Source organism: Nannospalax galili, unplaced genomic scaffold (genome assembly GCF_000622305.1).
Source record: "Nannospalax galili isolate Female #2095 unplaced genomic scaffold, S.galili_v1.0 scaffold423, whole genome shotgun sequence".
NCBI classification, from domain to species: domain Eukaryota; kingdom Metazoa; phylum Chordata; class Mammalia; order Rodentia; family Spalacidae; genus Nannospalax; species Nannospalax galili.
The window spans coordinates 1269730-1292691 of NW_008350949.1; positions in this window are offsets into that span (position 1 = coordinate 1269730).

Consider the following 22962-nt stretch of genomic DNA (forward strand, 5'->3'; position numbering starts at 1 on the left):
GGGGAGGGGGAGGAGGAGGAGGGGGGAGGATGGGGAGGAGGAGGAGGAGGGGAAGAAGAAAAATTAATCTTTAGGAGTTAAGTAGTACACACTACCCATCCAATTGTCCTCAATAGTGCTCTACAGCCTAATGTACTTTTCCTAACGAAGTAACCCATAAGAAATTATACTTTGCAGAACTATTATGAAACCAGAGCCATCCCTCTCTGCTTTCCCTATGGCCACAGCAGTTGAGGCCTCTTACAGATGACCGAACTGGCACACAAGCTCCTAATACCACTCCAGTGTGTGACCCAGCAGCTACATCCAGGGATGAAGCACTTCCGGGAAGCTGACTGTCCAAAATACTGACTTGTCTGTGATCATGGTGAGAAAACCGGGCATTATGCACTGGAGACTGCCAGACTCAGCAAATAAACATGCAGAATGCCCATCTAAATTAGAATGATGAGATAGATGGTGATTTTAAACTCTAAGTATGTCTAAATTATTGCACAGAACATATTTATAACTAAAATGAGTGCTGTTTATTTGAAATTCATCTCAACTGGATATCACTGACTTAGTCTGCAATCCTAAGTACATTCTTGTTTTCCTGTTACAGCTTAGAGCATAAGGAGTCCTCCAAGATTAGACAGAGAGTCCCCTAGGAACCTTGAATAGATAGACCTTTTTGTCCGTGTGGTAGAGGTAGAGGGGAACGCGTCTCAGAAAAGTAGGTGGGCATATGAGTCCAGTGATTCTCATTGCTAGTCCTTGCTTTTGATCCAGTCAATTAAATGGAGGTAAAAATGAGGTTTCGACAGCACGTACAGAAAAGCTTTCACAGATGTCCTAGGTAATGATGCAAAACAATGTACGGGAACCGGTAAACTGGTTCCAAGGGAGCCACCTAACCATCTCCTCTCCTCACTGATTTCCCAAGCCTGTGTATCAAGAGAAGTGGGGCAAGACTGGAGAGACGCAACTTGTAAGCATATCTCTGACAGTTTACTTTTCATAACATTGTTTGTATTGTGAAAACGAATAGAAAAAACAGTCATCAGTGGCAGTTTTAATGCTATTAAAAGCTGCCAGATAGATGAGCTATGCAAGAAGATTTGCTTTGGAAGTTCACTAACTCAGAGTTCCAATTTGTAAACCCAAGAGAAGAAAGCGAAAACGAGAGGACATTGAACAGGGAAAAGCCTGAGGCCCAGCTATTTCATAAGGGAACTCCTAGAGGAATAGCGGCTTTGGGAAGGCTTCCTATATAGAGTCCCAGCAAAACCTGAGCACAGAAAACACAGATATATGTGAATGATTATTTTTATATCAAATTCAAATTTTTGTAATATTTAGAATGTAAAACATAGGCCCACATCCAACTTTGCATCTAGTGATTTACATCTCCTTTGACAAAGCATTTAGTACCTCTGGACTTTACATTCCTAAAGATAAAATGTATCATCACAATTTTTCGTCTTCACATTGGTTAGAAGGGGTTTGTAGAAGACAGAAAGGAGACTAGTCCACAGTGTGTGTGGCCCCCTGAAGACAGTAAGGAGACTAGTCCACAGTGTGTGTGGCCCCCTGAAGACAGTAAGGAGACTAGTCCACAGTGTGTGTGGCCCCCTGAAGACAGTAAGGAGACTAGTCCACAGTGTGTGTGGCCCCCTGAAGACAGTAAGGAGACTAGTCCACAGTGTGTGTGGCCCCCTGAAGACAGTAAGGAGACTAGTCCACAGTGTGTGTGGCCCCCTGAAGACAGTAAGGAGACTAGTCCACAGTGTGTGTGGCCCCCTGAAGACAGTAAGGAGACTAGTCCACAGTGTGTGTGGCCCCCTGAAGACAGTAAGGAGACTAGTCCACAGTGTGTGTGGCCCCCTGAAGACAGTAAGGAGACTAGTCCACAGTGTGTGTGGCCCCCTGAAGACAGTAAGGAGACTAGTCCACAGCGTGTGTGGCCCCTGAAGACAGAAAGGAGACTAGTCCAGCTGGAGCAAGAATTCACATGATAGGAACATAAAGCAAAACCATCATCCATGAACGATGAAGGTAAGCAGGTGAATTGTTCCAAGATTACGGAAACTACGGAGCATTGAGCTGGGGGTGTTTGGACTTTTGAAAGTGCCATGTCTATTTACAAATATATGATATATATATATATATAAACTATACATATAATCATATATGCATCTCTGTAGTATTAATGTACCACATATGTTATATATTCAGTCACTGTATTATCCCGCAATAGTATGTATTTTGAAGTTAGAGAAGCTTACATTTTTCAGAATAAGGCTTTAAATATTGCTACTCAAGAAGGGCCCACAACACCCAAAGGCTGACCTGTGTTATGAAGCTGAAAACACGGTCAACACAGCCTTTATAGCTAGTGGCACTTTCATTTAGCTTTGAACGGCTTGTGGCTTCCACAGGAATAATTTTCCTGATTGCTATGTTCCCTATAATCCGCTTATACGTTCCTCTAATAGTTCAGTTTCTTCATCCTCTAAGCTGCCTCAGTGTGGTTTACTATACAGAGCATGACCTCTGTGGTTTCTCCTGCCACCCTTTCACATATGTTTTATCCAGGGAACGATCTTCATTTCAACACTGGGAGATTGGCTGCATTACAGACCTTTGTTAATTCAGCCCTGCTAGTTAATGTTAACTAATGGCATAAGTGATTTTGATGAATTGCTAAAGACCTTGCATCCATTCCCATAACAAGTCCAAGTCTTGGAACAGCAAAAAGAGATTGGCATGGATACAGTGCTAGAAACTGCTTTGATTCTAGAGAGTGCTGCTTGATCGACTGGTGTCTTGTTCTATCCTCCAGTCTCCTGAAAGACATCCTAGCCTTATGGATTTGATTTTCTGTATCACAGCCAATCAGCACACTGTTAGATACAGTGCTGTCAAGGACAGAAAAATCAGTGATGATTTTTACCCATGTTGTCAATGAAAGTCTTCCATTGGCCAAGTCTGGCTTTCTTTGTTAAATCTTTGAACACAGCTTGGGAATATGGATTTAATAAAAAGTGACCTATGACACAACTCTGTTTTAGTCCATTGGTAATGAGGAATGGATTGACTGTGATGATGTCAATGGTGGGTGACACCAGTGAATAAACCTTCAGTAAGTAGCTTGGAGATCTTCATGAACACTGGTTGAGAAGCCAGACTTTTTCAACAGTTGCCAAGGCCCATTCTGTCAAACTCTTTACGAACAATCAAACTCACCCTGGCATTTTCTATATTTCTGTGTCAATCAAGATAATGTTCCAATTACATAACTAAAGACAAATCTATTTTGTAGCATCAAGCTGTGCACAGGCTTCTGATCAGAACACACTGAAGGAGAACCAAAGATTGACATCGGAAGCTGTGAGCCACTGTCCCATACATTAAGGAAATGCTCCTTCAGGCAGCCAAGAAGCCTTCTACCAGTAGCTCAGTGGATACAAAGCTTTCCTATTTGAGTGCACACTACATGTTATAGGAGTATTTGCTGCTATGATTATATTTATCATGTGTCATAAAATTCTTCAGTATGCATATATGTCTTAGGGTTCACAAACTTTAGCATTTTTTATAGATTTGCCTCAGGAAAACTAATTTCTTAAAATACATTTAAAGGCTGGTATACAGCAATTTCTTTAAGCCCTGAAAGACTTTAACCTCAAATTAGTATATATTTAAGAACTCTCTTGCATTTTAGTAGAAAGAACGTTGTTTTCCCCATCTTCGTAACTAGGTATGAGCATACCTGACCTTGGATATGAACACAGACAGGGAGCTTGAGGAGTTCTGAACCTTTGCTCTTCTCTTCGTTAGTCCACCTTTTCATCCTTTTTCCCTAAATTTTTATTTATTATTTTTATTTTATGTGTGCATGTATTTCTTGAATGTAGGTAAGTGCTCCCGTGTTGTGCAATGCCAGCAGGGGACAGAAAAGGGCCTCAGATCCCCTGGAACTGGAGCTTCAGTTACGTGCTTCCAGGTGGGTGCTGGGATTCGAACCTGGGTCTTCTGAAAGAACAGCCTGTGTCCTTAACTGCTGAGCCATCTCTCCAGCCCCTACATTTTCATCTTTGGAACATTTCTTTTGCCTTGTTGGTGATAAATTTTGTCTCGGAATTTTTTAACCTTTTTTTTTCGGTTTTACTTCACAGAGTCCACCCAAATTCCTAAAGCAGAAATGGCTCTAGTAGATAGTTGTGTGGTTTATCCGTCTATCTCTGTTAAAACCATGTAGTCAGACACATATGCTCATTTTTCTAGGTTTCTTCACTGATAGGGGAAGACAAAGGTCTGTAAAAAGAAGTTTGTAGGTGAAGCTTTTGAAATCTCAGTAGTTCCAATGGCCTTTAATCTTCTTTCCTTCTTTGGTAGAATGTGGATGTGATGGCTGGGCTATGGGACCATCTTCCAGTCATGAGCCAGTCTTGAGGATGGGGACTGAACGAGACTAACCAGAAACATGGGAGGAGTCTAGAGCACTGAGCTCCGCTCACTGATAGAGCTGCTTGGGCATCCCTGAGCTCTCTCCATCTATGAGAGAGAGACAACCCCCTCTTTTATTTTATGCAGTCTTATTTTCCATATGAATTACTAAGGGTCTGAGAGAATCCTTAAATGATTCAGTACCCACAGTCTTTTTGCCTACTGGGATATTTCAGAGTGATCATTTGCTTTAAAGTTGTTTAATTTTGCCTGAGAACACAAGCTCCTTAAAATACAGAAATTGACTTTATGTCACTGTTGTATTTCCTTACTACTTAAAAGAACATTATATATAACTATGTATTTTTTAATAAGCTTTTTGTTGAGGTTAGTGTAGGTGTTAAAATCATTCAGGACCTCATAAATGTGAGTTTCCTGATCAGAGAGAGATTACACACACACAAACACACACATATGAGAGAGAGAGAGATAATTACACACATATGCCATATACTTATATATGTACATATGCACGCTGTTTTGTCATCTCTAATATCTAGTTTAAGTCTCAACAATGCCATTTTAAATCATTGCTTTGTAACCAGAAAAGTAGCCACGTTAGTCAGACTAACCATTAAGTCACAAAATACCGGAGAGCAACAAATTAAACTCAGAAAGATTTATTTTAATTCATAATTCCAGAGATTTCAGTCCATCATATCAAAAGGGTGTGGCAGAACCGAGCAGTTCCCATCGTAATGGGCAGGAAGCAGAGAGGGATGACTTCTACCCTGTCTTGTATTCTCCTTCCCCCCTTTTCATTTCATCAGAGCCTTCAGTCTATGGGATGGTACCATCCACATTCAGAAAAAGTCCTCTTCCCTCAGTCAATCCTTCCTGGAGATTCTTCCACAAATACACCCAGAGGTATGTATATTTTATCAATTTCCTAGTCATTTTAATCCAATCAAGATTAGCTACCTCTCTGTCACCTTGATGTTCAAACACATCTTACACCACATTCTAATTCTGGTCCCCCAAATAAGTCTCATGTCCAACTCATACTGTAAAATGCATTCAGTCCATCTCTATGAGTTCCTATAGTCTTATCAGTTCTAACATTGTTTAAGAGCCCAAGTCCAAAGTCTCTTAATAGACTCAAGGGAAACTCTTAACTGTGAGCCTCCACAGTGTTAAAACCAAGCTAAGCACCTTGAAGATGTACTATAAAGAATCATCATTGCTGTTTTTTTTTTTAACACCAGCTAAGCATTATTTAATCTTTCTCCTCTCTCTCCCTGTTAACCCTTCCTCCTCCCTCCCCAGTTAAAGTACCCCCATTTTCCCCATTTCACCCTTGGTAATACCTGTGGAAATGGGGAGGTAGGTCCCAATTTTAGCTGAAGAACTATTGGGAAGCTGATTACTACTGGATGAGGAAAAGCTAATCTTCTTTAATGGAGTGATTCTAGCTAGGCTGACTAGATCCCTAGAACTGAAGGATGTCAGGGGACACTAATTTGGCTGGATAGGCCTTAACATAAATGATAGAATGTGTGAAATCCAGTGGGGGGGGCTATGGGAGGGTGCTGGTGGGGAAAGGGATCTAAAGATGATTAAGATATTGTGTATGAAATACACGTCAACAAAAAATAAAAATAAAATAAAAAAGAATAAACATTGCTATTCCACTAGAAAATTATAGAAAATGACAAGAAAGGATTGCCATAAGGCAAGACAAAACCCAGCAGAGTAAGATTAAATCTGGTAGCTCCATGTCCAATGTCTGGAGCTTGTGGTATAATAATGGGACTCCAACTGACTTGGCAACACTGCTCTTATGGCCTTACCATTTGCAGCCCACATGGCTGGCTCGATTCTTAGCCTGGTTCCTCTCTTGGCAGACGGTCTATGTTCCTGGACTCTCCAACTTCCTGAGGTCCCCATTTTGTACTCACTTCAACCCCCAGATTCATGTGCTGCCTTCCTGGAGGCTTCCTATAGATGTTCTAACCTTGCCAATCGTTGCCTAGCTCCAAAGCTTTCCTTTGACTTCTGGGTGGAAGCCTCAGTGACTGTAACTCCTGCATTCTGACTGCCTGAAAAACAGTCACCATGAGGACAGTGTCAAGGTCTTTTGTCAACTTGAGTAGTAGCAGGGTCACTTTAGACAACGTCTCCAGTACCTCTGGGTGTCTAGAAGGAGGAGAAACTTCCCTAGGCAGCCTTGTATACGCAACTCTCTTCTCAAAGCAGTGTTTGAAATGAGTTAAAACTTTTATACCCTTGAGCCTAAGATGAGTAGATGTCAACTAAATCCTACAATGCTTTCAAGGACTCTTTCCTACTATCCTGATGCAAAAATCATTGGTGTCTTTTTAATGGCCCTACTTTCTTTAACAATGGCATCTTTCTTGGTTCTAAGACTTTTTTCAGTGCTGGGGATCAAACCCAGGACCTTGTGCACTCTAGGAAGATGCTCTACCACTAAGCTATATCACCAGCCTTTTGGACCCATTTAAAACATGTTTTTCTTCTAGACAAACCACAAGTTTTACAAATCTTTTGACTTTGTTTTTTGGCTTCTAATTCTTGCTATCAACCCGGCTAAAAGCAGCTAGCAACATCCACAAGATAGTTTGAATTCTGGGTGGCCTTGAAATTTACTTCAGCAGAATATTTAATACATCACCTGTGACCTTAGCCTCCCACAAGGTCTCAGGACATGAGCAAAACGTTAAGTTCTTTGCAATAATGTAACATAACCGGCCACTAGACCAATTTCCAATACTGTCTTTTTTTTCTATCTGAAGCATCATAAGCACAGGCTTCACCCTTTCTACAGGAGCTTTCTGGCCTTCTGAACTCCTACCAGAACCATCCCGTAAGTTCTGCTTACAGAATGCTAGACTCTCTCTAGCTCATTCCACTATTTTGCAAAGTCTACTCACAAACTGCTTCCCAGGATTTAAGAAACACATGGCCAGGTCTAGTCACAGCAATGACCTTATACTCAACCAGTTTTCTGTTACATTTTTCATTAAGTGAAGAAATACCTACAAACACATGAAGGGATGAAAAGTTTCTTCTGTTTTCCATTTACTATGGCTGGGAGGGCATTGGGAAACAGAGCAAGTCCATCCCAGCGGCCAGAAGCAGAAACTATCTGGCTTTTTCTCTTCCCTTCTGTAATCCTGTCTGAGTCCCCAGCTTATAGGATGACTCACATACAGGAAATTATCTCTGAACATGTCCTCTCAGGTACACCAAGAAGTGTGCCTTACTAATCTCACTGGCTTGTGTCTACCCAGTCTAACTGATAATAAAGATGGATCATTTCAATAACTTCAGAAATATGTGGTAAAGGGAAGCTAGTCAGGAAAGAGAGCACCATATTGACAAACTACAGATTCACTTGTTTTGAAGAGTAAATGCATCTATTTCTTTTGAACTAAATCTTTGTCTAAGCATGACAATGGTTATTTCCTACATGCTCTGAACATAGCCTTTATTTAATTCATCTACCTATAGATAATATAGAGCGATAAATCTATATTTGATAAAGGCATCTGCTGGGGAAGCCACTATATGGGAAATTTCTGTCTGATCGGCCAGTTCAATTCACCTCTTTTTCGATTGGCTACAGGGTAGAATACCACCATAGGCATTTTAGAGATAGATTATGCAGTGATGCAGGTATTAGCTGCCTTAAGCTTGTCTGAAATTGGCTAATAAAAGGTTTCCCTTCGTTAGGGTTTTGTTCTTTTGGTTTTTATTAGGCACAGATAATTAATTTACCTTTTTGAACATCGTTCTCCTCACCAGGTTTGTCAAGGAGGAAAAAACAATGGCCAGGGCATACATAGATGAAAATATCATTTTTATTCATAAGGTCTAGCTTGAATTTTTTAAAAATATTTTATTATTTTTATTTTATGTGTATGAGTGTATTGCCTGCATGCATGTGAGTGCACCTGTGTTGTGCAATGCCGTGGAGGTCAGAAGAGGTCTCCGGATTGCTCTGGAACTGGAGCAATTGCTCTGTTCCTAGCCGACATGTGGGTGCTGGGAATTGAACCCGGGTCCTCTGCAAGAGCAGTCAGTGCTCTTAACTGCTAAGCCATCTCTCCAGCCCCCATTGAATTTTTTTTTTAAACACCAAATCCAGAATTAGGCTAGTCAACCCAGTGAAGGATGGGCCCAAGTCCATAAACAGATTGTTTTTTCTTGGAAACAATAGATGTTTTGAGCCCGGGGCCTTGCACATGCTAGATAAGCACTCTATCACTGAATGATATCCAGGCACTTGGTATATATTTAGTTACTATTTTTATTTTGAAACAGTGTCTTGTTATGTTATTTAGGCTGGACTTGAACTTGCTATCTTCCTGCCTCAGCATCATAAGTGAGCGGGGTTTACAGGTGTATTTCTCCATGCCCCACCAGAGCTGTGCTTGCTTTCTACAGCAGATCGGTAAGTAAACAGAGAAGAAAATTGGGCCTCACTTCTACAGATCCAAATCTTTTTCTCAAACTCATTAACCTGATCAGTTTCTGTAATTTCACTTGTGAGCAGAGTATAAGGGTTGGAGAATGGACAAGAGGATGCAAATTTAGGGGGGAAATCACATTTTTTGGCAACTAGGCTCACAGAAATTACGCACTCCCTCCACCCAGCCTCCCATGCAGCGTCCTACCTTCCCCGTAAGTTACCCTTTTGTACCGGGGCAGTGAAAAGGTTTCTGTTTAATATTTCTACTGAGTTCAAGTTTCTTATTACTTGCAGAGATAAGCATGCTTATTCAACCATTTCCAAAGATATTTTTAAAAAATAACAACTGAAGATAAGCTTGAAACACTTCTTGAGAGGATGTGAGTTATTTCAAAAGAAACAAGACGCACATTCATCAAGTACCTGAATCAGCAAGGACAGAATCCAAGTCCTCCGAAGCATCAGCCAGATTGGGAGACAAACTGATGTCATAGGTGTGTATTCAACAAGAAGAAAACACAAGCCAAAGTCATTGGCTGGACTCAAACCATTTTGGTAAATCAGAGCTGTTCCTGTGCCTACAAGGACAGAATCCAAGTGCTCCGAAGCATCAGCCAGATTGGGAGACAAAACTGATGTCATAGGTGTGTATTCAACAAGAAGAAAACACAAGCCAAGGTCATTGGCTGGACTCAAACCATTTTGGTAAATCAGAGCTGTTCCTGTGCCTGCTTTCCCAGAGGCATAGGGTCTGCTAAAAGAGAGTAGCTGAGGCCCCAGACAAAGCTGAGTCACTGGTGTTTTAATACAAGATTCAAGTTTAGTTCTGCCCAGTTGTCCAAATTCAATATGCAAGTGCCTGTTTTATTTATCAGTCCATTATGTAAGTATGTCTACAACTATATTTCAACATATTGGTATAGTGTGTGGACTTGACCACTCTTATGATAGCTTTAGTTTAGAAAAGCAAGCAGCTAGTGCATTCCGATTGCTTTTGTTAAAACCCATCAGGATCTACCTTGTTGTAAGCCACCAGGAAGATCTTAACTTTATAACCTTGTGGATTCAGTCTACCTAACCCCATGCTTTCAACACTTTTGTTAACTCAGTCCCGGAGATTGCACAGTAATAGATCGTTTCTGATCTTATCTGAATTGCTGCTCTTCTGTGGCATCTCTCCATTTAAAGTCACTTTCCTGAGAGTGATGTACATTTTGGGCATCTGAGTATATTTGTAGAACTAGTAGTTATGGTAACAAGACTAAGTTTACATGTCTGTCCACATCAGCACCATGTACTCAAGATGGATTTCAGCTGCCAAAAAGGTCACTCCAAACTGCTTGCACAAACCTGTCTTTATGTCCCTGTTTATTAGGCTCTCATGTAGTAGATGTCTTAGGCACTGAAAAGCATGGCCATATATCAACAGCTCTCTGGTGGTTCCGAATGTTCTAAACAAGAGCGAGGGTGCACTGAACCTCCCATGTAAACTTTATACAACAGATTCAGCAGAACTGTAATTATTTACAAAATGATGGCATGAGAAATCTCTGGATTTATATCTTACGTTAAAGTAACTTAGATGGTGTCTGCATAATTCTTGTATTTGTGGTAGGTTTGCAATTTATTTTGTTTTATTTGGGTTGCACTTGATACAACTCTAAGGCTATTTTCATTGAAATTTCAAAAGGAAAACAATGAAGATTGGACAGGTTTTTGAAATTACGTGATCATCAAGTCTTGTGTATCCATAACGCTGTAGAAACTTGAACTTATTCTTGCCTGGGCACAAAATACTGTGCATTGGAAATACAATATAATACTGTGTCTTTTGCTTATATGACAAACTAAAGAAAGAAAAAATAGGGCATTTTAGAAAAATATCTGTAGATACTGAGCCAACTAAGTCAGGTGGAATTTAGAACTTTGTGTCCCTCTTTTAAGTTTGTTCCATGTCCAGACTAGCAAACCTGAGCACAAAGCTCCCTTTGAGGCCAAGGGGACTCCCTGTTTGTACTGGCATCTCAGGGTGGGCATGCAAAAGAGGAACGAAGCCTCTGAGAACATGGAAAAATCCCACTTCTATGAAGATCACAGTCCTAAAATTATAACGGGGCAGTAACATATGACATATACTTAGAGTTAGCTGTGCCCCAGTATATAAACTGTATCACTTGGAAACGCACAGGAGTTATGTTTTGTTACTTATTTAATACCTATACCCGTGGCCAAGTCCCCCTCCCCACAGAGAACTGGTAACACTGAAGTCTTCAATGAAGGAGACGTAAAAGAGCGCCCTGATGGCTTATCTTAAAAGCTAATTGTGTTAATTATTTCTTCCTTTTTCTTTGGCTCCTAAGAAGCTAAAATTTTTGCACCAGAATTCTTGGCTCACATGCCAAAATCACCTTAGGTATGTACTACTGAGACATGTCTGTGGGTGTCCGGGTATAAGAACATGAATAATCTGCCCCTAACACCACCATAGGAAAGAGATTATTTATCATATCTTCTTTCTGCAGCAGGAAAACTGAAAGGAGAGCAGCTAGTTAAGTGTTTTTGCTGAAGGCAGCAGAGAGTCTGAGGGCAGGCAAGCTGGCTGGACTCTAATGGTAGGCCTTCTTCTGTGACCAGGCCTGGCCTCAGAACCGCCTGCTGGTTTAGGAGGATGAAGAACCTGAACAATGGCCGTTATTCTCTACATATCATTAGTGGGAATAAAATAGGTCAGCTCTGACAAGGGTGACTCGTTTTCTCAAACATTGTGGATGTCACTTATGCTTTACCTACTACTGGAGAGCACTTTTGTGAAATCAGATGTTTTCCAGACCCTGCTTAGCGTATTAAATTATAAGGCCTGGTGACGTGGAGATGCAGAGGTGGGGGGCCTTGACGTTTGTATTGCTAAGAGTGGGAGTATTTTCACAGGGTTTAGCATTTGCATGATAGCTCTATGCCTCATTTTAAAATATGAAATGAGAAGAATATAAGCTGGTGATTAATTGGAAAAAATCTAGGAAATTAAAGTAATAGGCATTTATAGTTTTTAGACCAATTACGCTAAACTTGCTGAAAATTGTCAAACTTTATTCATTTTGTGGTTGATTTTACATAAACTATCATTCCTCATAAAATTTCACTTATATAAATTTATTTTAAAGATTAGAGTGTATATAAAGGTAAGCTTGCTTTCATGTCTCTTTCAAGTGGAGGTGATGTTTTAAAGGATATTTTACGGTATGTCTTAAAGTTATTAAAGATCCTCTAAACAGGTGAAGGGGGAAAAATGGTTGATCTTTACAGCTTAGCATAAATGTTATTTTATTGTTTTTAAAAAATAAAGTTCGTAAGCAGTAGGAAGCAAGAATAACTTTTTTATATTTGTCAAGATAATACAAAGAAAATAGGATGATCTGAATTAAACTCCTAAACAGAAGCCCATCCATGATGCATCTATGGAATCAATGATTGCCCTTCAAATGCAAGCTATTCATTGAGTTGCCATAGAAATTTCGAAACCTTCTAGACCATTGAAAACCTTTGGAGGAACAATGTCAGATTTTCTAAAGCTAGACTTTGGGAAGAAAGAAAATCTCGCAAAGAGATTATCAGTTATCCAGTGTGAGAGTTAACAAAGATGTGAGCACTCTAAAGAATATGTGAGGATATAGTCTGAGAGAGAGAGAGAGAGAGAGAGAGAGGAGAGGAGAGAGAGGAGAGAGGGGTTGTGGTATATGTAGGTGAGGTGCTCGTGCACGTGATGGGGGGGCTGCATCTTCAGACGTTAAAGGAACAGATCAGCACCCTGCTCTATTATTCCTTTGAGGTTGGCAGCCAGCAATCCCCAGAAATCCTCCTATCTCCACCTCTTACAGTGCTGGAGTTCCAAGCACTCCTGGCTACTTTTGGCTTTTTATGTGGGTACTAGGATCTGAACTCAGGTCTTTGTGCTTATGCAACAGGCACTCTTACCCACGGAGCCGTCTTTTCAGCCCAAAGACGTAATCTTTTTAAGAGCAAAAACTCTTCTAAGCTTTCTGGATAAAAGATCTCTGTTAAATATCTCCATCCTTAGACCATTGTGACCAGAGAGCCACTGCCGTCGAGAAGAGGTGGCTGATTAACTGACCCCGATTTCTCAAAGCTTAACTTACTCGGACTCTTGCTGCCGCCACTAAAGAATGGCGGACACCAGAGGAGGGGCGGTTCCCACAAGGTTTTGGTTGTTACTTCTCTAAAGTTCCCCAAGAAAGAACAGTTTGGGGAGGAGGTATTGATGTTACCAAACCCCCTTTCTGGATTCTTGGCAGCCTATTAGGAGGTATAATGAGACCTAGACTGGGTAGATAGGACTAGAGACTTAGGACAACTACAGGAGCCCTCCATGGGAGCTGGACCACCTCCCATTATCCAGCTAGCAGAGTTAGAGGGGAACTTTCTGCCTCAGTAGCCAGCACCAAGAAGCATCTTCTAGAAGACTTCATTTTTTACTTTGCCTGGTGGACTCTGTCCAGGTGCTCAAAAGTCACATGGCTATCTGGTACCATAATGAAATAGGGAAGCTTTGTGTCTCTATGTGTGATGTGGTTCAATGGTAACAGACTGTATCACCTCCCATTATGGCCAAGGCAGTGGTTAAAGCTGGAATGATGTTCTTGTATGGTTTTGAAGACTTGTGATTGAATTTTTGAGTTTTTGTGTTAAGGATACATTTGCTGTTCAAATTCAGTTAGTAGCAGTGAACTCTCTAAGGGGCATTCCTGGGCAAAGGCGGAGCATGGTTTACATTTTCCCTTCCTTTCTCCTAATTCTGAAGTAGATGAATGAAAATCATCTCTCTTACAGCTTTCCTGAAAGACAGGACAGAGTTGGGAGTTCTGGCTAGGCAGGACATCCACACCAGCCACTGCCATACGAGTAGGTGAAACTGTCCTATAGGCAAATAGGAATCATCCAGACAGGACTCTATGCTCAAATTCAGACCTGGAGCAGATCTCTACCTTGAAGGAGGAAAGGATGGAATTTGTAATCCTGTGAGACCAGATTGCCATGCCTACAATTATTTTAACCCTACACTGGTGAATTATCCTGTTTTCTAGGATTCTATGATTTTTTTCCCCCTTGGGGAAACAGGGTCTCACTATTTAGCCCAGGATAGCCTGGAACTCCAGATCTTCCTGCTTTAGACCCTCAAGTGATGGGATCATGAATGCGTACCACTCTATCCAGCTTCAGGCTTTTCCTCACAGACCGTTCATACAACTCTGAACAAACCCAGGCTAATCAGAGGCGACTGCTCAACTTGACTGTGCCCCTCAAAAGTTGTTATTAGATATTTTTCTTCTATAGGTTGGTATGGAATGAGCTTGTTGGGGAAAGTTTTTCGGTTTTAATAACGTTTTCTCAGTCCCATCACCACGCATCAACTCTCCAGCATCCCTTCTCCCCATAACCACTGCCAATGCCCTGGACCCACATTGCTGTAACACTTGTAGTGTGCTGTCTTAATCTGGTGGATACTCTCAGGAGGCTCAAAACCCTACATTGGGGGGAGGGGCTTTTGATATGCTGGCTACCACAGCATCAAACAGATATATAAAGATCTCTCTCTCACACACACAAAAAAATCAAAGCCAAATGATTGTCCTGCTGTCCTGTTTAACAGCCTGCAATGATCACCAATGTCCACTGTACTGTTAACCAGCTCCGCTGATGCAAACATTTCTTTGCAAGCATTTGCTGAGATACTGTAAATTACTTAACTACAGCAGTGGGCTTTCTCTCCCTTAATCTTGATCTGATCCCCAAGGAGCTATTTATTACAGATATATACAACTTGTCATTAGAAGTGAAGTTAATGTAATACGACTCAAGTAGCACACATTGTTTAAATGTGTTCCAGAAGTTAGCAGATTTAGTTCAGTGAATGCTACAAGGTCTTCTGCCTGGAAAACAAAGAGAAAGGCGTGACACCAAGGGGGTCGGCGCAGATATTAAACACTGCTCACTGTAGGTGGCCAATTAACACACTGTATCCAAGCTGGAACAAATCCTTCCACTATCCACATTAAGCATATAATCTCTTATCTGCTTAGGCATTATCAAATATTTTAGCAAATCCTAGGAACTTCAAACACAGGTTTAATGGAATGCAGGGCTAAAACATGAAAAGTCAAGAATCAAGTTTTTAAAGAACATAATCTGTTTTAGAAGGTTTCGAGAGAACTACTTCGCAATGCCATTATAATCTTATCCACTGTGGAAAGACGTCTGACTTGACCAAATATGACATGCGTGAAAATGAAATGCACAACTCTGGTTTCTTAAACTTGAAGCCACAAGCAGGAAAATCATTTTGATTCTTGTGAAGCTAAGTGTACAGTTATGGGTCTGGTTCTCAACATTTGGTTGCCAGATAATATTAATTTGAGAGGAAATTCTAATAGATGACCACACGGCATTAACAGTAAGATCCAGCTGGGATATGAGCCAGGATTAATTCAACATTGTGGTTTGTATCTCATCATCAAGTTAAAAGTAATACAGTTAATTAGACCACAAGCATGGAAAAAATTGAAACCAACATGACCAATAATATAGCCCTGACAAAATTCCAGTTTTCACACATACGTTGGCTTTAAAAATGGATCCATTTCTCCCCTGGCTAGGCTATCTCACTCTGCCTGGATGACTGGGGTATATTTGAAGTATCTTTTCATCTTTCCCATCTTCATCTGGGATTCTACTCAGGCACTTGGGGTGATTTAGATGAAAGATGATCAGAAAGTTGGTAAAGTGAGAGAAATTTCCTTTTCAGAGTGAGGCAAAAAGTGTGACACCAAAGAGGAGCAAAGGAGAGGCAGAGAGGCAGAAAAACCTGCGTGTGCAGAACTGACCTTCGCAAGTGCTTTAAAGCAAAAGCCCTGTGATCGCGTTGACTTACAAACCCTTACAAGCCTAACCTCTTATGCTTCTTATATAAACCAGAATACATACAACCATCAGACAGCGCCAGGCTAAAAGCAGAAAAAGAAGGAAGAGAAAGAAAGCCATCTTGTATACATAAATAAATATATATGTGTGTGTGTGTGTGTATATATATATATATATATATATATTAGTACAGTGATGGTTGGGGGTAGTAAGGTGGTTTTCAAATAGGGAAGAATTAGTACAGTGATGTGTTTCATGGGGTTTGCATAGCTTAAGATGTCTAGCGCCCGGGAGTGATGCGAGATAACACTTTCTTGTAATTTTATATAGTAAGCAAAGATTTGGAATATTTACAGACCACCCTGAGCAAGAGCGTCACTGGATTCTAGGAGCATGCTGAAACCAGAGCGTTCATTTAAAAATAAAAAAGTGCCCAGTGGCCCTCTGGCCATATATGGCTGTAGGGAAGGTACACTTCGACCTTCTAGTGCCTGCAGAAACTAGAGCACAAAGTCTTTACAGCCTGCTGAAAGACTTCCTGTAGTTTGTAACAAAGACTAACTTCTTATCCAATCACAGATCAGACCAATAGCTGTGCTAAAAGCACCTAAATTTTCCCAAACTTCAAATAAAAAAAAGGAGAGATATGTGTATTGTGAGTGACAGTCTACTGATGTGGAGGCAACCTTCAGTGTGATATCTTAAATCATTTGTACACCAGTCAACAAGTGCTGCGGCTTGCTCTCTATTCATGTGGGCAGGTACAGAAAGGATATCTATGTATTATATTTTAGACTGTCCACAGTGAGGCTGATGTGTTCCTTTTTCTGATTTATGGACAGTCTTGACCCATTCAGCATTTCTCCTTATTAAAATTGATATAGGAATAGCCCAAGCTTTCAGTCACAAGGCATTTCTTTCATTTTTATTCTGTACAATGTCATTGTCACAAATCACAGTATTCCTCTATTTATGTTCTCCACATACACTTTCACAGAAGTTTCCAGTCATTCTGCATTAGTTAACAGATACTATGATGTCTGATCTTAAAGATTCACGGTCCTTGTGAAATTTTCCCATTACTCAGGCAGCTAGTCTCTGCACCTCCTCCTCAGCACTTATTTTCTCTATGGGAATAGGGCACTTTATAAGGATAAGCATTAACCCTTTCCTGATGGTTTTACTCGTGGAGCCTGATGCAGCAGTAAATGTATCAAATGACACTGGTTTTCCAAAGAAGCAAAGAGGCATGCCTTCCTCTTCATCTGAATCTAATGCTTAAGCGGTTATTCAGTTCGCTCTTTTCCAAATAAGAAGAATGCTCTTAGACAATGAGTCACAGTAACTCACTTTCTACCAAATCACCATTTACAGCAAATGATGCCAGACAAGTTCTATAGCATGGTTTCCACAGGCAGGAATATGTCACTGCGATACTGTTTATTTTATTTTATTTTATTATTTTATTTTTATTTTTGGTCTTTTTGAAACAGGGTCTCCCTGTATCCCCAGCTGTCCTGAAACTCATTGTGTAGATCAGGCTGGCCTTGAATTCACAGAGATCCACCTGCCTCTCCCTCCCAAGTGCTGGGATTAAAGGCGTGCCCCACGCCTGGCTGACACTGTGTATTTATCTGCAAGCTCTGATCTCCTTAGGGTACAAGTTTCTAAGGTTTTTTTTTTTTTTTTTTTTTTAGGATATCAATTCAATTTGCTTCTGTTGAATGGAGGGTTCTTGGTTTTCTGCACAGATAGCAAGCCTTCCTGGATTTCTGAAATGTGTAATATAAATCTTCATTCAAATCATATTTCTATTTTAGAAAGCCTAGCTTTATGCAAAAGTATTCTTAGGACTTAGATCCTATAACCACTACAATTCATTATTTGTAAGTGACTACCAGGGTGTTTTAGGTTTGGTGATGACTTACAATGTTTATGTATTTGTTTTAAGTATGGATATGTATGATTTGTCACAGCAAATTCAGGAAATTGGTGATTGCAAACTAAGATTAGCTACATAGGGTTTCTTAGCCTAGATCAAAAAAGCCAGATCAGACAGACAGATAGGCAGATAATTAGACAGATAAACAATAGATGAATAGGTAATACAGACAGATGATAGATAGATGATGGATGGATGGATGGATAGATAGATAGATAGATAGATGATTGATAGATAGATGATAGATAGATAGATAGTAGATAGATGATAGATAGATAGATAGTAGATAGATAGATAGATAGTAGATAGATAGATGATAGATAGATAGATAGATAGATAGTAGATAGATAGATGATAGATAGATAGATAGATAGATAGATAGATAGATGATAGATGGTAGATAGATAGATGATAGATGATAGATGATAGATGATAGATGGTAGATGATAGATGATAGATAGGTAGATGATAGATAGATAGATGGTAGATAGATGATAGATAGATAGTAGATAGATGATAGATCGATAGATAGATGATAGATAGATAGGTAGATGGTAGATAGATGATAGATAGATGACAGATGGTAGATAGATAGATAGATAGATAGATGATAAATAGATGACAGGTGATAAATAGATTCTAGGTTGATGAGATAGATGAGATATATAGAAAGAGAAATAATGGATAAATAAATGGTAGATCGGTATTAAATAGAGTATATGATAGAGATAGAAATAAGATACAGAAACAAGAACTAGAAGATCAGTTTAGGCACGTGGCTCCTTTAAAAGCTCAGGGGACCACACTCTCCTTTGTGCACACATATCCACTCATTGATTCAAGTAATAACTGTACTAAAAATGCCAAGGTAGATCGGGACCACATTTCACTGTCTAGAAACATTGGTGCCCTGATGGGGCTTGATACTGAAACCACAGTTCGAATACTGAGGGCCTGACTCCTGCTTCCTCCAGAGTGACTTTGAGCTAATCTTCTTGAGTCAAAATCTCTTCTGTTAGATTCTGAAAGGTAAGATCTCATGATATCCTTGCAGTGTGGGATTTTTCTACCCTTCTTCAGAAGTGGCTTGCTACCACTTCATCTCACTGCCCTGAGGAGAGGCAGAGGGACCAGCATCCAAGGAAGGTGTTGGGAGGGAATCCGCTAGCTGTGTTCTTCCTCCTCCTGGATCTCATCCGCAACTCACAGGGTTTAGGAACTTGGCTCAAGAGTTACACACAGGGTCTGCAAACACATGGGATGCCTACCCTGGGGATATTGGAAAAGATATTCTTGGAGTCTCAGCTAAGGTCTGACTTTCTATTTCAAAACTTTCCATTTGTAGGCTTGTTCAACTAAATTATTTACAGGGAACCAGGAAAAGTAAACAAAACTAAGAATCAAGAGATTATTCAAATTTTGTAAATTTAAGAAATTCTTTTGACTGTATGATTCAGATTAAGGTTTCTGAAAAAAAATTTAAAACAAACAACAAAAGAAAAATCTCATGGAGCAAAATATAGTTTATTCAAAATCAATGGTTTTCAAATATTGTTTCTCATGCTAAGAAGGCAAACACTTTACTGATTGAGCCACCTCAGCCCCAGGAACATAAGTATATCATAATGAATAGACCTCTTTGGCCAATGTGTTTAAGTAAAAATGTCTTGTGTTAAAAAATAATCTCATGGCTCTGGAAGTTCTAGAGGCTCGTGTGTACCGGGCTGATTCCCGAAGTACCACTATCCACCATGTGACCACCCGTAACACCTCCTGCTTAGTAATCTTCAGTAGCTGTATTCTGCTGGTGTTTAAGAAAAAAAGAAAAAACAGGTGATTAACTTGCCTTGCAAGGTAAGAGGTTTTAAGTTAATATTTAGAAAAAAATCCTGTTGCACGTCACGTTCTAGTGTGATTCTAAAACAACTGGAACATACTGTGGGCTTGGTTACCTGGGTGGGGATCAGCGTTGTGGCTACCTCTCAAAAATTCTCTACTTGGGACTCAGCAGGTAAAGGCACTTGCCCCTCTAGTCTGATGACCTCAGTTTGATCCCTGGAACCCACAATATATGAGAGAATTCCTGAACATTGTCCTCTGACCTCCACATGTGTGCCATGGCACACTCATGTGCACACACACACACACACACACACACACACACACACACACTTAAAAACAATCTCTACCTAAGAAGGAGATAAAAAAATAAAATTAAAGCAAGTTTTCATTGGCTTAAATTTTTTATTTTTTTGTCTTTTTGAGACAGGGTCTCCCTGTAGCCCCAGCTGTCCTGGAACTCACTATGTAGACCAGGCTGGCCTCAAACTCACAAAGATCCACCTGCCTCTGTCTCCCAAGCGCTGGGATTAAAGGTGTGCGCCACCATTTTTAATGAAACTGTGGCAGAGGCCTTAGTTCTTAAGACTTTATGTATATATATCCTTCCTCTTTCCATTTCAACAATTCTATGTGGTGACAATATTTGTCAAAATAGTAACTATTTTCCTGGAAGTGGATATTTAGCAGGTCAAGGCCTCTGGAAATTGAATCTACTTTGAGGATATTATTTGTGCTACTCTACCCTCTATTCTCCTAATTTATTTTCCATTATCTCCTAAAGAAAATAGTTATAAAATAAACAAAAGGCAGTTTGTACTGTTGGAAGAAAGGTCAATAATCAGTTAGGAAAGAATTGTCTTAACGAACTGCTAAGCCTAAATTAGACTTCCCAACGTAAACTAAAATAAAATACCCACAGTCTTTGCTAAATTAATTCCTATTGCACAATTTAAACAAAAGGTTATCTAGTCTATCTGCAGTCTTTAAAAAGACATGATTACCCAACCAGAGGCCACAGGAAATGGGTTTGGGTAGTGGGTCGATGATCACAATTCTAAGTGTCAAGGTCTATTAGGGTTTTCTCCAAATGTATTTTAGATTAAGTACTGTGGGATTATTAGCTCTATTTAAAGCTCATGGTTACTGAAGGTATTCAAAAACAGTGGGATAAAAAAATGTGTTAATTATATTACTGAGGAATTAAAATCATCAGCTTGATGATGAAGCTAAACGTAGTAGGCCCCTTCCCCACCCCGCACTTTGCTCCTCACAGACCAAAATTAGCATGATGGCTAACTTGCACTTACATTAAGTTAATTTCAGATCACATATCTTCTTAGCTTCTAACTTTTCCCAGGGCTGCATACCTGCTCTTCTGCTTGCCACCAGAGCAGGATTTAAATTCTCCATAGCATGGATTAAAAAAAGCCCCTTAATAGGTCTCCTTCTTCAGACTGTGAAAATCTAAGAACACCATGTTTCTATGAATCCAATGATGTCTTAGTTACAGGGTAGATATTAAACCATGTTTATTGAATAAGCGGATAAACAGTGTGTAAAATAAGATTTATAAATGGAATAAGTTACTAGGAAGGAAATAAAATTTTACCTGTCTAGGATATTGTCAGTATAATGACAACATGACAGTTCTATTTATGTATCTGTTCTTTAGGACACTAAACTCTACATGATCAGAATTCCTTCACTCTAACAATTAAAGCACCTACTGTTAACACACCTTTCAGCCTCTGTTGTGTTTTATAAGAAAATTAGGGCCTTCAGCCAAAAACATTTCTTTGGGGTAAACAATCATTAAAGGTTAATGACCCAACGCCTTGAGGCCAAAAATTATTTCTGATCAGTCATTAGCCTCCCAAGTCCTGAAACCCACAATTGTTGCTTAATTTAAGCACAATCTACCACGCCTGCAGAATGTGCCTATCTCTGTCCTTTAAACATAATGAATGCAGATGTCAGTGAATGTAATCAGTTGTTTACATATGGGTTGCTTCTTGGAAATAACAGAAACAGTGTCTTTCCTTTTCATAGAATTTACACATAGTATCCCAAGGGGCTGGTCAGGCTAGTCCTTTCCTCCAAGGATTGACGTGTTTTAGGACTGAATATTTTAGAAATAGAAATCGAGGGAAATGTTCATGTCATGACTTACTTATGTCACCTTTCCCTCAGCACAGACCTGATGAATTTCTTGAAGCATAAACCGGAAAGTCTCTGGATTGTCTAATGACTTAGCCTATTGGATAATGATTTTATAAATATCTTGGATTTTTAAAAAAATCAGTAACAACTAAATGTATCATGAATTTTTCCAAGGTTTTACTTTACAAATATTATTGCTGCACAAAACTCTGTTACATTTCTGAGTCTACTTGATAATCCCCTGATTAGACAACTTATACTCAGAGGAGCCGAGGAAAAATTGCACTGCCGGCCAATGGCAAATAGACTGCATATTTTTTTCAAAATTCCGGGTTTTTTCCCCAATAGCTTGTATTTTTGTTTTCTGATAAAATAAACGACGTAGACTAACAAGCCACTCATTGATCTTTGACCTTTTCAACAACATCAAAAGCATTTTAAAAGCCAATTAGTGGGAATTTAGAGTAAAGGTCATTTTGTTATGGCACTCAACATTACAATCATTGCATTCTGTGTAGATTCAATTTATCCTGTGGCTTTCTGTTTTAGAACAACAGAAAGATAAACATCTCCATTATAGAGCAGATAGATATTTGTACGTACCAACAATTTTTCTCCTCTTCATACTTAATATAGTGATTTCCTTAGCACTACCAACACACAAAACCACCAGTGAATGAATGCTGTCCTGGTGATCTCTTCTTATGTAAAATGGAGACAGCTCTGACAAATGATTGATGTCAACTGATAATTAAAACCAGTGGTCAGGCTTCTGGATTAATTAATTTACTTATTTATTTATTATTTATTAATTATTATTTTCGTCCTTCCTTCCTTCCTTCCTTTATCATTTATTTATTTATTTAATGTGCATGAGTGTTTTGCTAACACATATGTAACCACACTATATGCCTACAATGCCCATGGAGGCCAGAAGACAGTGTCAGATTCTTTGGAACTGGAGTTACAGGTAGTTATTAACCTCCATGGGGGTGGTGGGAACCAAACCTGGGTCCTCTGCAGGAGCAGCCAGCACTCTTGACCACTGAGCAATCTCTCCAGTCCCTTTAAGTGCTATCATAAAACAGCTTTTGATCAAACTATTTCAAAAGATGTAATCCATAAATGATTAAAATTTGCTTTTAGGGGCTGGCGAGATAGC